General features: G+C 42.0%; 1 protein-coding gene across 1 annotated transcript in view; it reads left to right on the forward strand.

The window, feature by feature from the left end:
* Positions 1–1747: 1747 nt before the first annotated feature.
* Positions 1748–16341, forward strand: part of LOC138592039 (nck-associated protein 5-like) — a 78605-nt gene continuing 64011 nt past the window's right edge. The window contains exon 1 of the mRNA XM_069662646.1: positions 1748–1920. The gene's annotated coding sequence lies outside the window, so the exon portion shown is untranslated. The remainder of the gene's footprint in view (positions 1921–16341) is intronic.

Below are 16341 nucleotides of genomic sequence, written 5' to 3' on the forward strand. Positions count from 1 at the left end.
TCTTCCTCTCTCTTCTGCATCCAGCCACGCATGCATACGCACTTACTCTATGGATGGCACACACACACACACACACACACACACACACACACACACACGCATACACACAGCCTGCCAGGCTTGGGAGCATCAAGGCCTAATCTAGGTCACAGCATAAGCCCAGAGGTATCCTGGTCTCCACACACACACACACACACACACACACACACACACACACGCTCAAACGCACGCATGTTTTTTTGCATATTAAATCCATTTTGACTCGACTAATTTTCCCTGAGCAAAAGATTTTCATCAGACAACAGACACACCTCATTACAAGGGAAAAAAAGACGAAAATAAAACCAATAAACATCATATTTTCCCAGAATCCCCTCCCCATTCTCCTCTCCATCCTCTCTCTCCCAAATAACCCAATTTGTGACGGCTCTTATGATTGTCACAAGGCCGTCATTTCCTTGATTAAGTGCACTTTGGTGATCTTCCCGCTGCAGATCACTGAGTCAACATCCATTTACGACACTCTTGAAGCGAGCACTGAAGCCTGAACTAAATCGATTATTTGTGTGTGCGATCTGCTCAAATAAAGACGTGTGCGCTCCCTGCTGCAGTTTGTGTGCGTCGTCGCTGCAGAAGCACCATAGGATCCCTTTGATCTGCCTCCGCCTGACAGCGTACCATCCGAGATGCGACCGTGTGTCACAGCACAGAAATAGAGGAGCTTATTTCTTTACATCAGTCTCTCCAGCCTTCTATAAATATTCCAAAGCTCTCTGTTCTCTCTCTCTTTTTTTCTGTCTTGCTGCTTTCTCTGTTCTCCCCCCTCCCTTTCCCTTTCTCCCTTTCTTCCCCCCCTTCTCTCTCTGTTTGTCCATTTTTTCTCCTACACACTCTCTGCCTCCCACATCTTCCTTTTTCCCTCTGCTCTTGTCGTATAATGTGGAAAAATGTGCCTCTGTTCTGTCTAGAAAGAGGCAGAAAGAAAACATTCATGCTGGTAAGGTTTGTTTTCTTCCCGGGTGACAGTTTTGCAGAGCTATTTGGTAGGCAGAATCATCTCCTCCTTCCTTTGCTTACTTTACTATCCCACAGATTTCCACCAATCAAGCACAGTTAATCACAGCCTTTAATCACATCTACAACCGCTTATGTCTGCATGTCTGATTTAAACGCAGGAAGAAAAAGAGGGCAGGCAGATTTTGATCCAAAGCAACTGTCTGTTCGATGCTGCTGTTCCCAAAATGTGAGCGCACAGTGCCATCCTCTCTAACCTATCAGTGTGGGAAGTAAAGCGTGCCACCTATGAAGTCAGCAGTCCCCAACCCCCACCCTGAACACATGTTCAACATCCTCTGGGCACAGGCTGAGCACAGCACTGAGACACAGCTGAGAATTGGAGAGAGAGAGAGAGAGAGAGAGAGAGCAGTGAAGTGGAAATATGGGTGAGCATCAGAGAAAGACAGAAATAGAGCGATAAAGGAGTGAATTAGGCAGAGAGAGGAAGAGGAGGAGGAGAGCGTTTGAGTGAGGCGGCGATGCTTCGTGCCGACAGGGTCGTTCTCTCGTGAGCTCTCGTCGTGCCTGGATGTGAGCATCTCATGGATTTGAGCCTCATTGGAATTCATTGCATCTGGATTTGAAGCAGCTGCAGACGGAGGATGCGACCGAGGCTGGATGTTTTGATCCATGTGGGCCTGTGACGTCTGCACCCCCCTCAGTGGCTACCTTCTTTTTCTTCTCCCCCATAAGGATGTCTCCGGCAGCTCTGACCCAGATTGTGGAGTCGTGGCTCCTGGCCGTGCGCTGCTCCTCCTCGGGTGGTCTGTGAATGCGATGTGGACGAGGCATGCTCTACACCTCGGCCGAGAGCGCTCAGCCTGCTGACATCTGTCCCCGTGGTTACACACAGCAACGTGAAGGGTAAGGATGCACTGCTCTGACCTGCACGCTACAAATGTCAAGCCGATGGGGGGGTTGTGTGTGCGTGTGCCTGTGTGTTGTGTGTGCATGCATTACAAAACACAACCACCATGTGATCTATTACTACACAAACATGCTTGTCTTTCTTAGGAGTAATATATTTCCTTTCCTAGGCTTCAAACAGAGCTGTACTGTGGCTGTGAGGATGAGCTGTGTGTTCATGCACTATGCAGAAGAGGCTCATGTTTAATGTATGACCTGGGAGATATCATGGTCAGCAACAAGTAACTGCGCTTCCCCCAAAGTGGCGAGGAAAGTAGGCTAAGGATGACACAGGCAGAGGAGACCTGAATGAAAAATTGATTACGTCCTTTTGGATTCTGAGAGCGTTTTGGCTTCATTCTGCTTGGAAGGAAATTTGGACACACATGGGGAGTGTGTGTTCTTTTATCCCAGGAAAGAAAAAGCTGTTTTATTCAGCTGGATCTCATCTGAACGGGTCAACCGACGCGGTCCCTCCCCGCTCTGGTCACTGCAGGTCAGTTTAGGTCAGCGGAGGTTAGTGAATTGAATTTAGCGTCCCAAAACAAGTCGATAAGACACGACACAGATCAGCACGTCTCCTAGCACACGACAAAGGAGTGGGAGTCAATTTACCCAGGGGTCAGACGCTTTGATCAGAGGTCAGACAGAGGTCAGAGGGTTAGCAAAGAGCACAACTGACCCTTTTCATTCAGTAACACATGCCTCATGAAGGGGAAGGTAATGCTGACTTCAGTCCTTTTGCTTTCAATCTATTCTCATTATATCCCTCAGATGCTGATTCAGTCGTTTAAGAGACACATTTTGAATTCCTGTTAGTTTATAAAAACTAAATATGCACGTTTATAACACATCTGCTGTAACAGACAGAATATCTTATAATCTGGCTGGTGGCCATGTTAGGTTATGCTGGAGAAACAATAGTTAGCATGATGCGCTGTACGAACACGTCAAACATGGAGAATACAGCAATATCGTACTGCGCCTTTAAGAAGAAGAACAATAATACTGAAACAACCTGTGAGGGGGAAAGGAGACCACACTGAAAGGCAAAACTTTTCCATGCGCACCATTTAAACAACACTGAGCCTCCATCGTCTGAGCGAGATGGCAACTGTTTACGTCACACGCCAGCCCACATAGTTCACGTGCCGAGATTTGTCTCCACTTTACCGGCAGTCAGGCTGTAGCTGGAGTGATCAGTGGTGCTGAAGTGACAGGTTGCTCTTATTTTTGGAGTTATGGAACGCATATTGTACACTTGTTAAACTTATTACATAAATACGCAAGTTATTGTTCGTCTGTTAATCGCTGTTTATCGCTTTTCTGAAGAGCTACTGGTGATTTAAGAGTGGAAAGAGAAGAAGGGTGTCCTGGAGTGCTGGAGAAGTAATATACATTTTCAGACATTCAAAGTATTGCGCTCCGTTGCTCACATGAGAAGTGCAATAGTTGTCCTCAGCTGACCAATCACGGTGCGTTTGAGTGGATGTTAGATTGTTTTTTTCCAGCCTGCAACACACTGGCAGCTTTAAATATTTATTACAAGGGCACCGGTTTAGCTCAGCAGTTAAATTGGCGGCTCATGTACAGAGGCTACAGTCCCCAATGTGGAGGCCTGGGGTTCGACTCCCCCCCTGTCGCATGTCGTCCCCCACTCTCTCTTTCCTTGCTTCCAACACTATCCACACGTGTCCTCTCCATAAATAAAGCCATAAAAAGGCCCCAAAAATTATCTTAAAAAACAAAAAAAATATATTTATTACATTGGTGAGTTAGCGCACTATTTGAGACCTAAATCTCCTTTAGATTATGTAGTCCTATAGCCGTTTATTTATAGTCATCTATATGTCTTAATCCTTTAAAGTGATTTTCATTTAAATAAATGTTAAGTCACTATCTATCACCGAACACAATGAGGTAACACAATGGTGATTGAACCTATGGCCCACTGATGAAAGCCTTTGCATTTGCAGTATTACAGACTGGGTGTCTGTGGCGGAAAAAATCACAAGCGACGCCCAGTTAGTGACGTGTTTTCCATCAACCAGCAGTGGTTGGTCTGCCAGAGAGGGTAGGTGGAGCTAAGCGTCTGCTTTTCCGGTCTCTGCAAGTGTTGCGAGTAAACAGTAATCTACTATGGCTGAACAAACAAAGAAAAGATGGATGACTACAGATACAACTTCAACAAGAAGTGAAAATCCAAAGAAAAAGAAACAAACTCGACGCTCAGATGAAGCGAACAGTCTGAAAAGGAAAGCAACCGTCAGCCAGGAAAATCAACCGTGGACGTCACACATAGTTCTGGTTATAAACTTTACATTTTAGTCTTTGTACTGGCAAGAATCTAAAAACAAGAGTCATGATTTAATATTTTGTGATATACTGCAATAATGTATGCAAGGCAATATATATATATATATAATATTATTTTAGGGAAACGGTCATTGTATAAACATCCCACCATATGCATACAATCTGAGTTTAAAAAATTGTTTTAATACAATCAGATCAGTAGGATTATATGTATCAGAGTCCCTGTAGCATCAGTCTGGAATCTGAGCTCTACAGTAGCACAAACGTAATATGATACTGGAGTGCACTGATGTTTTCTTACAGCTGTAACTGTACCAGTCTGTTATCGGGCCCTTAATGGGGCTGCAGCTCGACAGAGAGCTCCTGCAGAAAGGGTTAACAGCAGAAGAGTCTCAGCAGAGAGCCGAGGCGAATGTGACAGCTGACAATTATAATGAATAAATAAAAGTGAACAACTCGGCCCGTCCCTCATGGCTGCAGAGCCCAACCTGTCACATTACTCTAATTGCTCCACTGACATGACAATCAGTTTGGAAATAACAGTTTATTCCTTTTTATAATGCTCCTCCATCCAACCTCACTTATCTCCTAAACATACTATGATACGGAGGAGGAGCTCGCCTCTGAACGGGAGAAGACCTCTTTAAGGTTTTATCGTAGCGACACAACTGACCTGACCTCGATGTAGAAAAAACCTTCACAGACGAGGATGTAAAGTAGCTCAGGGCAAAGACATAACCATTGTTTGTTGCTGCTTCTCTTCCATGTTTGGTGCATTGAAGCAGATAGTCTAATGCATACGATTGGGAGGCTGGATGATAGCATTGTGCAGCAGCATAAAAGGGGTCAGCGTTAGCCTAAAGGTTATAGAAATGCTTGGACAGTGAGAGCTCCAGTATCCATATTGGTCAGGCAAACATGTTAAGAAGAGGCTAATGCTCACTTCCAGAAGCTATTGTAGAAAATCCTCTGACCTGCAGTAATCAATATTTCTTTTAAGCTCTGAGAAATGTGCTTTTGTTTGGTGCGCATTTTTACTTCTCATAGCTCTCTGGGAGATGATTAGAATAAAAACTATACGCATTATATTTGAACAGGAAGTAGTTTAAAAAAGATGTCTCATATCGCATAATGAGATTAGTGTGTGAACAGTGTAAAACATTATGAAACAGGTTAAATGACTGAACCTTGCTGTGTAAACAAAATATTGTAAAGCCTCACTGCTGCAGTCAGATATCTATCTGCTCCTGGGAATATTGTGAATATTTTTAGGGAGAATTTACATGAAAACGTATCACAGAAGAGTGAAACATAAAAGTAAATGTATTCCTATTTGCATCACATGCGAGGACGATTTATTCTCTTATTAACTCTTGGTGTTGGAGCTGTTTTCATTGTTTTGTATAATTTGATTATTTTAAATGTAGTCATTTGTTGCTAATTCGTTTGAGGATGATATCGGACAGTTTGATACCATTCGTGTGTATATATTTGAGTATTTAGGCTTTTATTTTGAAAGAATCGGTAGTTTTGCACTGGGTGACGTGTACATATGGGCAGGTCAGATATCAGGAAGGTGAACTGTATTTCACCAGGACACGACGGAGGAATCATTCATACATACAACATTCATACAATCATACAGATGTTCTCTAAAGAGCACTTCCTTATTTGCAGCGCTGTAGCTCGTTCCTCTTGCTAAATCCATCAGTATGTACGACATATCAAACAATAAACATTATTAAGCATAGATTTTACCCAATTGTTTGATGAGGTTTTCTGAGGTTCTCTTTTGTCTCTTGAATGGTCGGAGGATGACTTGGCAAAAAAGCGCTGCCATCTTGTGTGGTGTATCGTGCTCCTGCAGCCACTAAAGTGTGCAAAGGAGGGTTTAAGGATCACAGGAGGTAGAATCAAATCACTATTCCTGGCACCATGGAGATGTTGTAGTGCCTCTTCAAGCTCAGTGCTTTGGTGTCACAGTTTGCATATTTACTGGATGGTATGAACCCTTCTTATCACCCTACCTAGGCAGTGGTGTTACCAGAATAGCTCACTACTCTACACTACCTGCCCAACACCAACTGGAAGACAAACTTTAGAAAGTTTAGAGAAATGTGAGATAAACGCCAGATTATTGTTCTGACAAGTTGGTGAAGAACAAACTGGAGTTAAAAGGTTTGCATGTGGACACTTGTCATACCTCGCTGCCTGCATGACAGGTAAACTATGAATTATTCGCAAGAAGATTTGCCAATTCATTAAACAACTTTATTATTGATGAAATATGTTGGCTCTGGGATTGCACGGTGGTGCAGTGGTTAGTGCTGAAACGTCACAGCTAGAAGGTTCCTGGATCGAATCCCGGTTCAGACATAGTGGGCCTTTCTGTGTGGAGTTTGCATGCTCCACACCTCCGGGTACTCTGGCTTCCTCCCAAAGACGGTTAACTGGTGACTCTAAATTGCGAATGTGAGTGTGAAAGGTTGTCTGTCTCAGCCCTGTGAGTCGCTGGCAACCTGTCCGTGTGTAACCCCGCCTCTCGCCCAATGACAGCTGGGATCGGCTCCAGCCCTCCACGACCCTGAACAGGATAAGCAGTGTAGATAATGGATGGATGTTGGCTCTGTTTCTTCTTTAATTTCTCTTTTAGTGTTCGGCTTCCCATACTGCCTGAAACGATCGTGTGACCATAACAAACAACAACAGTACGGTGCTAGCTGTGAGTGTAATGCCAGTCAAAGCTAGCAAAATGTTAGCAACCAGTAGTATTCCACATAATTCTGCATATTTCTTATTGTACTAGTATCAGAGTCAGTAAAAAAGAAAGGTATCAGAACATCTCTTTTCTTGCACACGATGAAAAACCAACAGTTTTTTAATTTCGGGTTGTGACGCTGTTAAATTCTAATACTGAGCATGTTTATGTTTACACCTCTGCAGTTGAAGCTGCTTATTCCGTCTAACAACAACCAGGTGGGACTGTTCCACAAATATGACAGTAATGAGGACAAGTACAGGTGTAGATAATACATTGAGTGAAGGCTGAATTCCATTTAGCTGCTTGAGTTTCAGGTACTGGTATTGTAGAAGCCGGCTGCCTGTCACACTCTCATAGCTTACTCAGACCCTGAACAGAACAAAGTCATCTTATTTGTAGCAACTGTGTAGCAAATGTTGCCTTTTTACATATCCAGATAACAGACAACAAATCCCTTTATTTGGAGAAGGATCTCAAATATTCTCTTCTTTTAGCTCTTTTTTTAGCTTTAGCTTTGAAACTCCAGCACAAAATATGTTGCCCTTCAGCTGCTGAGTACTCCACGGTGTTTACCAGCTGGTGCTGGGAGTGTGGTGTGGTGGTTTATACTGAACTGGGATGATAGGTATGTGTATGTTCTCCACTCTCGCATAGTTTTGTCCTTTGATCTACTGTTTAATGTCTTTGATAGTGCAACTTTACCCCGATCGGCCATAACATTATGACCACCTGCCTAATAATGTGTAGGTCCCTCTTTTGCTGCACCCATCGAGGCATGGAATCCACTAGACCTCCGAAGGTGTGCTGAGGTATCTGGCACCAAGACGTTAGCAGCAGATCCTTTAAGTCCTGTAAGCTGCGAGGTGGGGTCTCTATGGATCGGATTTGTTTGTCCAGCATATCCCACAGATGCTCGATTGGATTGAGATCTGGGGAATTTAAAGGCCAAGTCAACACCTTGATCTCGTCATGTTCCTCAAACCATTCCTGAACCATGTCTGCAGTGTGCTGAAAGAGGCCACTGCCATTAGGGAATACAGTTTCCATGAAGGGGTGGACTTGGTCTGCAACAATGTTTAGGTAGGTGGTACGTGTCAAAGTAACATCCACATGAATGGCAGGACCCAAGGTTTCAAAGCATCACACTGCCTCCGCGGGCTTGCCTTCTTCTCATAGTGCATCCTGGTGCCATGTCTTCCCTAGGTAATCGACAAACATGCACCCGGCCAACCACATGACGTAAAAGAAAACGTGATTCATCAGACCAGGCCGCCTTGTTCCATCGCTCCCTGGTTCAGTTTTGATGCTCATGTGCCCATTGGAGGTGCTTTCGGTGGTGGACAGGGGTCAGCATGGGCACCCTGACCGGTTTGAGGTAGTCAATGTGTTGATAAAATTATGGCTGATAGGTACATATTTGTTTTATCTAAAGAAAAGCACAATCAATACCTAATGTGGCCTCCTTTAACAAACATGGGTTTAAGTCTTAGAAACAGGGTGTAGCTGAGGAGGAGCATGTTTTCCTAGCTGACTCATTCCCTGAATAAAATCAAGTTAAAATTAAGCAACAGAATCGTAATAAATAGCTCCTCATCAAAGATTGAACTAAAAATTTGCTGCAGATCCAGATGAGAGGCTGAAAACGACAGAATGGTAACGACATTTCTGTGAGTTTCAACCTTTTCAACATGAAGGACGCCGAGAAAATAGCTTTGTGCTAAAAATATCTCGACGGAGGACTATTTATGGACCCAAGCAGAGAGGGATGCATAAAATTTCCATGTTTGCCAGACAAATTAAAACCCACTTAAATGCTGGCAGAAGTAGACGTGTTTGTGAGCTGCACGATGAATAATTAATATTGTTTATTATGTTCTTATTTTGTTTTTCTGGACATTTAATCAACACTCATGAGCACTAGAGGGGTGGAAGGCGTATGACTGCAGCTCTGTGACCAGCTGCTGATGAATAGGTCATTTATAAGTTAGTATTATATCTCTTTGTTTGGTACATTCTCTGCATGCTTAGCACATCTTTGGATTCTCTTGGCCTTTATATAGTGTGTCAGATGTTATTGCAGCTATTGTGCATGATGTTTTTCTCCTCCTTGTTATGAAACCTGTGCTTTTAGCCATGCTAACAACATGCTAACAACATGGCTGCAGGAAGGGCAATGGTCTGTCTGTGAGTCCTAATAGAATATAAACCACTGGAAGGATCGCCAAGATATTCTTTACAACCATTCATCGTCCCCAGAGTTTGAATCATAGTAAACTTTGTGATCCAGCTTGACTTTTCTCAATGAATGGCACATTTAAATACAAGTGAGATACTTTGAGAACTACATGGATTGTTATGAAATTAGCTGCGGATATTCCTCAATCCTGGGGAATAAATTCTTTAATTATGATTGTCGCTTATTCAGTGAAATATCTCAACAAGTACTTTATAAATTGGCATCAATTTTTCTGCAGTTATTTATTGATGAATAGTACGTTTGGATTCTTTGACTTCCCCTCTTGCACCAGAAGGTTGATGTTTTTCATTGCTACTGTTCTTACTGTAAAGATTCCCATCAGCGGATGTGTTTAGTGTTTAATTTTAACATGCTAACATGGGGCGCCTCCCTGTTGAAGTACCTACACCTGGGAGGACACCCCGGGTAGACCCAGAGCTCGCTGGAGGGATTATATATCCCACCTGGCCTGGGAATGTGTTGCTGGGAAGACAGACATTTAGGCTATCTTGCTTAGCCTGCTGCCACTGCGACTCGACCGCGACTCGACTGCTGAAAGGCGGAGGAAAAATGGATGGATGGATGGATGTTAACATGCTAAACTAACATAGTGAACATGGTAAACATTATACCTGCTTAACATCAACGTACTAGCGCTCATAATGATGTTAGCTTTCACATTTAAACCATTGCTGCAAGGGCGTAATATTTGGGTAGAGATTATACATAAATACTTACAAAAATGTATATATGATACGTGTAACTGTTGTACTTTTAACCTGCTGAGGAGTCGTGCATATGAGACAGTCGTCACTCTGTCTGTCACTGTAAACAAAGACTCCAGTCTACAGCTCAGTTTTCCTCTACAGTTTTGAGAACAAAAAACTGTCAATGACTATAAAAAAGGGCAACATTGGCAAAGCATGACTTCAACCTCTGTTCAAATTTGAGTTGTCTGCTGTATTTGAGTTGTTTCAGAACATTAAAAGAACATCAACTAGCCGGCACAGAATGCAAGATAAATATATCTCATATGTATCAAACATACTGGTGGTTCTCTAACTGCTGTGAAAGCAAAGGATTAGGTGTAAAAGTAATGAAAAAAAGTTTTTTATTCCCCTCGTGTACCCACCCACCTGAGCTTCACGTTTCCAAGTGTTTAAGTAGCTCCAGTTGTGTGAGTTGAAACACCGTCTTGCCCGTCTATCAGCAGGATGTGATTTGGGGGAGAAGTATGTGTTCATTAAATACCCAGGGGGCAAAATGCGAGCGACGTCCTGTCTTAATTCACTCCAACATCAATGCCAGAGGCTGAACTGCTGCTTGATTATACCAATTTACCCCCCCACCACTCCACCAACCCCCACCCAAAGGAAGACATGTAATTACTCTGTTTACACTGCAGAGCTTTCCCCTCTGAGAGGTCCTCATGTAAACACACGCCGCCTGCTTTTCTTTTGCGTTGGAGACATTATGATTGAAATGTAGAATAAATGCCGGTTTTGTTTTCCTGACACTGATGTAGAGAAACATTAACAGCTCTCACATACGGATTTATAAAAGGCTCTAATATTGACTGAATAACATCAGCTAATGGAGCGGTACAGATCAGTGTAACTGTGGTTGTTACATCATCATCATCAGATGACAGTCAGAGCCGCTAAATGTGGTTCAGATGATTCACATGAAGCTCTTTAGACTGTAGACAACAAAACAAACTAGCTTCAAAGGCATCAGATACATTTCTTTACAGATAGCTAAGAAGATAATGTTGCTCTGTTAGACCGGATATTTAAACCTGTAATTCACTGCAAGTTTCCCCTCTCTTTTCCATAATAATTCACAATGTTTAGATGTAGCAGGACCTGTCCTTACAGGCTGTATATGGTGTCTATGAGAGCTCAATGGAAGGCTTCTTACAGAAATCTGGAAACAAAGTAAACATGCACATCAGAATAGAAAATAAAAACCTGCAAATAAATAAACCGCAGCAAATTTCAAACAATTTTCAACATTGTAGAAGCCCTTTTTTATCTTTCTGTGAGTGAGAAGGAAAGATTGATATTGATCTTCAGTCTTAAGACGTAGTTAGCCTAGCTTAGCATTAATACAGGAGGCAGGAGGTATGATTTACTTGTAAAAACACACCTACCATCTCCTGTAAAGCTAAAGTGTTCATGGCTGTAGCGCATTTGGCCGAATAAGATCAATAAGACGTTTTTAGTCGAGGTCTGTACAGAGCCAAAGCAGGAAGTTGTGCAGAATAACTTCGTCCACCTGTTGTTCAACTAGAAATAGTTATAGCTTGTAACTCCCTGTGATACTGATACTGGTGTGTTTTTGACAGTGCTGTTTGGGTCACACAAACGTGATGGCCAACAAGGGTATGCACACCACCAACAGGCTGCAAATTCAGAAACTATGCCAATTCAAAAACACATTCAAAGGTCCAAAACAAATGCATCGATTGAAACATGCTGCAAAACCCTGAAACAAATGCAATAACATCAAACATGCTGCAAATACAATAATAAACTGTTCCTCTGAGCGCCCCCTGCAGGCCTGGTGCACTTCCGTTGTGTTGACTGGATTCGCAGCGTCTTTCTTTTGTCTTGTGTTTTCTGTTTGTGTGTTTTTGACTTTGCATCATTTCTGTATTTGCAGCACGTTTGATGTTGATGCATTTGTTTGGGCTTTTTGCAGCACGTTTTTTTCATTTGCAGCACGTTTCTGTTATCGAATGTGTTTCGGACTTTTGCTTGTGATTTGAATTTGCAGCATGTTTTCTAATGGAAACCGTTTGAGCTGTTGAGCGCGATCGGCCACAGTAGATACAACATGTTTAAAGATGCTTGGCCTTTAGGTCTATTACTTTACGTTGATAATAGCTTGAAAGAATCTAGAAAAAGTGAGACTTTTTTATTATTTACTATGAACTAATGACAATGACAACAATGTTAGAATATAATAGTTACTGCTTAGAGCTTTATATCAACTTTTATCTCATTGTTTAGTCGTCGGTTTTAAAACTTCTGCTTCATTTTAATGATATTCTGGTGACATTTTTTTTAAACCGCCGTCTTCAGCTAAAAAAACCTAAACCCATCAAAAACTCAACATACCCTCAGCAGCAGACAGCGTTGAAGTGTTTAAAGTCGAGCTGAAACGGCATTTCGAGAGTATCTATCTTCCGTATCGTATCGTATTTCTGAGTGAAACAGGACGTGCAGGCGGGACCTATCATTAGAGGGATTTGATTTGATCGTTGAGAAGTGGGCGTAGACAGACGTTCTCCACAGCGCAGTAGCTAGCTAACTGACCGAGCGTTCTTGGTGCTCTGCGGCTAAATGTTGCAGATTGATTGGTTGAAATTGTTTGGTGCCAACTTACGTAAGCACGCGTGAAATTTAGTTGTACCGGAAGAAAAAATGATCGGATTTTAATATAAGAATACGAAGAAATTGACTTTTTTCTTTTTTTTTGGCCTATATTGTCAAATAGATGCACAATATTACCGGGGATGTGATCGAAAAGAATTAAAATGACATTTTTCATTTCACCTCGACATTAAGGTATTTCCTCTTCTATTTCAGTTTACCTGTGTTGTCACTTTGAGCTTTATCGACCTGAACATTTTTATATTTCTTTAGATTTTATTTATATATTAATTCTGGTCAGCATTAATAACTTCATTCAAGTTATGCAAACATTACAAAGAAATACAATTAGGGATTAAACTGACTGAAAAGGTGTAGGCTGAAGCTTGCCCTACCCTTGTTAGATAACATACTGTGTTAGGAAACCATTTAACTACTAAGTTATAGTACACCATAACAAAGCTGAACAATCAAAGAGAAAGAAAACTGAAAAAAAGAAAAGAAAAAGAAAAGAAGACTGAAGTTCCAGAAGATTTCATCCTAAACAAGAAAGAAGACACAACCATTAAAAAAACACATATACACATATATATCTGTTTATCACCTTATTTTTGAACACAGTTCTGCTTTAAATTTGTCCTCACACCTGTTCCTCCTCGTTCAAACCGGCTGGCTCTAATTTGAAACAAACTCTGAACACAGTTAGGAAGTGATTTTGTGCTTTGTAAATTATGTGTGCAGTTTTTAAATCATAAAGAGATGAAAAATGCAGACTGCCCTTCATGCTGCATTAAACCTGATTACATTCATCTTTTAATACGGTACATTTATCTGACAGCGTACATGACTTGTTAACGCATTACTGTGTAGGGATGAACGTATACACACAACGTGTTTGTGTTTATTCTGCTTTAGTTCTTTTATGTTGACTTGTTTGTTGTTTTTAATTTGTGTTTGTTTATGTTAGACAGTCACTGAGTCACTCACTAAACCGTTCATATCTTTGTCTCTATTGTGAGTGAAAGTCTTTATTCACTCTCTGATTGAGCTGCGTGATTTAATGAACACAATCTGACCCCTGTTGGTCATTGTTGTATTATTACACTGGTGAGGTCGTGTCCAAAGAACCGCTCGTCACTATGTGCTGTTAGAGTCTGAGAATGGAGACCTTCAGTGTCAGTGAGTGCATAATGGAGTGCATTAACAGTAGACTGTTGCAGTGAAGTATTTAATGTACATCGTACATCCTCAGGGGCACAGAGATGATCTGTAGCAACATGATTTATCTGAAAGGTTTCTAAACATGAGATCTGCTGTTTGAGAAATGAGACTGTTTACTGACTCAGTCCCTCCAGGATGTTGTGGCCATTATCTGTGATTGTTGCGTTCAGGAATGTCTAAGTCCACAGCATCACACATACGATTTCTGTAAAGACGCCAAATAAAATGTGTAAAGTGGAATTAACACATGAGCTGTGTCCCAATCCAGGGGCTGCAGCCTTCGAAGGAGGCGGTCCATAGAGGATGCTCCATTCATAGCCTGTATAGGCCGTTAAAGCTGAACTGATATGAGACCGTCTGGTCTCTCCTGTTTGTGTCACCAGCTGTTCCCCTCCCTTACCCTTGCGTCACCAAATGCCGCTCCTGTCGCCTAGCAACAGGTAGCTAGCGGGCTAACTAGCTAGCATAACTAGTAAGTGAACCTATTATTTTAAAGATAAATAGTTTCAAGGGGCCTTTTGTTTTTGTAAATATGTGTAATGCTAGCTATTCGAGTTGAAACCAAAAACATTTACATTTAAAAGTTTATTCTTCGGCCGCATAAGAGTCCGCCATCTCGTTTGAATTGGTGCGCAATGCATCTCAGGATACGTTGGGCTGTGAAGGATGCACCTGATGGATCCTTGGTGGGAAAAGGACGACAGATTTGCCTTCAAATTGGAACAGCCTTCGGCGCGCTGCTGTGAAGCAATCAGCCTTCAAATACGGCCTTCGAAGGCTGCAGCCTCTGGATTGGGACACAGTTGTTATTTATGACATTTACGTTGTTCTACTCTTTGTGTTGTGGACGGCTGACAGTTTTCAGCACAGAAACATGAAGAAGACATTGATTATTGGTTCATTATTATGGACTCAAGGCTGCACAGTGGTGCAGTGGTTAGCGCTGTCACCTCACAGCAAGAAGATTCGTAGTTTGAATCCCGGTTCCGATGTAGTGGATCTTTCTGTGTGGAGTCTGCATGTTCTCCCCGTGCATGTGTGGGTTCCCTCAGGGTACTCCTGCTTCCTCCCACAGTCCAAAGACATGCTCGTTAGGTTTACTAGTGACTCTTATTTGCCCATAGTTGTAATTGTGAGCGTGAAAGGTTGTCTGTCTCTGTGTGTCAGCCCTGTTATTGACAGGTGATCAGTCCGGGGTGTAACCCCACCTCTCGCCCTGTGACAGCTGGGGTAGGTTCAGCCCCCCCTAGACCCTGAACAGGATAAGCGATATAGATAATGGATGGATGGATTATGGATTCACTGTACACAGTCTCATTAAAGACCTCATCGCAGTTTTGTGCTTTACAGCAAAAAAAGGTACATCTCTAACATGCAGCGTTCCAAACACATTAAAGAAACAGTGAAAGATGCCCTCTGATGTTTGTACAACATTGCAGACCTCAGGGGATCAATATATTGAATATCAAAGATGTGATCTCGGTGATGTAAATGAGCTCATGCATGCAAAATTGGAAAAGTTGCGTCAGTTCTATAAATTTGCAGGAATGCAACTTCCTGGCGGGACTGCTGAATGGTTTACAGAACAGAATAAGTGATGCACGCCTTAATACAAAATGCAGAGAAATGACAGGATTTCTGAGGATTTTATAAATGATTTGAAGTTTTAAAAGTCTTTAAAGCAAAACGTTTGGCTCAACATCTTAAAAGTTGTCATAGATATTACATTTGTATATTCTCCTACCAAGACGTGTTTGACGAATCTGAACCACAGAGCGGATCATTTTTCGCTTGGTGTGGTGACTAATCTTCCTTCAAAATAGATGTTGTTTATTTGTGAACAGAAGGTCACATGACTCATTCAGAGATATCATGTGACTCAGCAGGCTGAACCAGCCGCTGATATGAGAGGAAATGTGGCTCGCAGGCAGAACGTTGTCTTCCTCTGTGGCTCCAAAGAGTTACTGCAGGAAGAACAGACACACAAATGAACATAAAAACAGTGTGTGAGAGACAGGTGATGCGTTCAGGCGATGCAGGAGGAAAATGAATAAAGAACTCCATCTACTGGACAAATGTTGAGGAGCACTTTCAGGCTTGGAAATCACCTTTTCTGCATTTTATTACATAAATCAGATCAATTCAGTTTCATTTGTATGGTGTGAAATCACACAAATGTTATATCGGAACACTTTACATTTAGAGCAGGGCTAGACTGAACTCTGTGTTATATTATTCAAGTATATCAAACAGCTCCACTGTGAACGTAAGGCCAAATAACAACAGTTAACTCATGATACTCTACACATGATAATCAAAGTCTAAACCCTCCTCTTTAATGTGTTTTCTGTTTCTTTAGAGACAGGGTGTGCCTGATTTTTACAATGTTACGCAGATGAAAAAAGGCTGTCCTTAAAATGTGTTGAATGTGGGAGTTGAAGGTCGAATCCTGATCAAATAGAGCTCAC

Source organism: Semicossyphus pulcher, unplaced genomic scaffold (assembly GCF_022749685.1).
Source record: "Semicossyphus pulcher isolate SPU_LCO1_2020_fin unplaced genomic scaffold, fSemPul1.0.p SCAF_15, whole genome shotgun sequence".
Classification (NCBI taxonomy): Eukaryota; Metazoa; Chordata; class Actinopteri; order Labriformes; family Labridae; genus Semicossyphus; species Semicossyphus pulcher.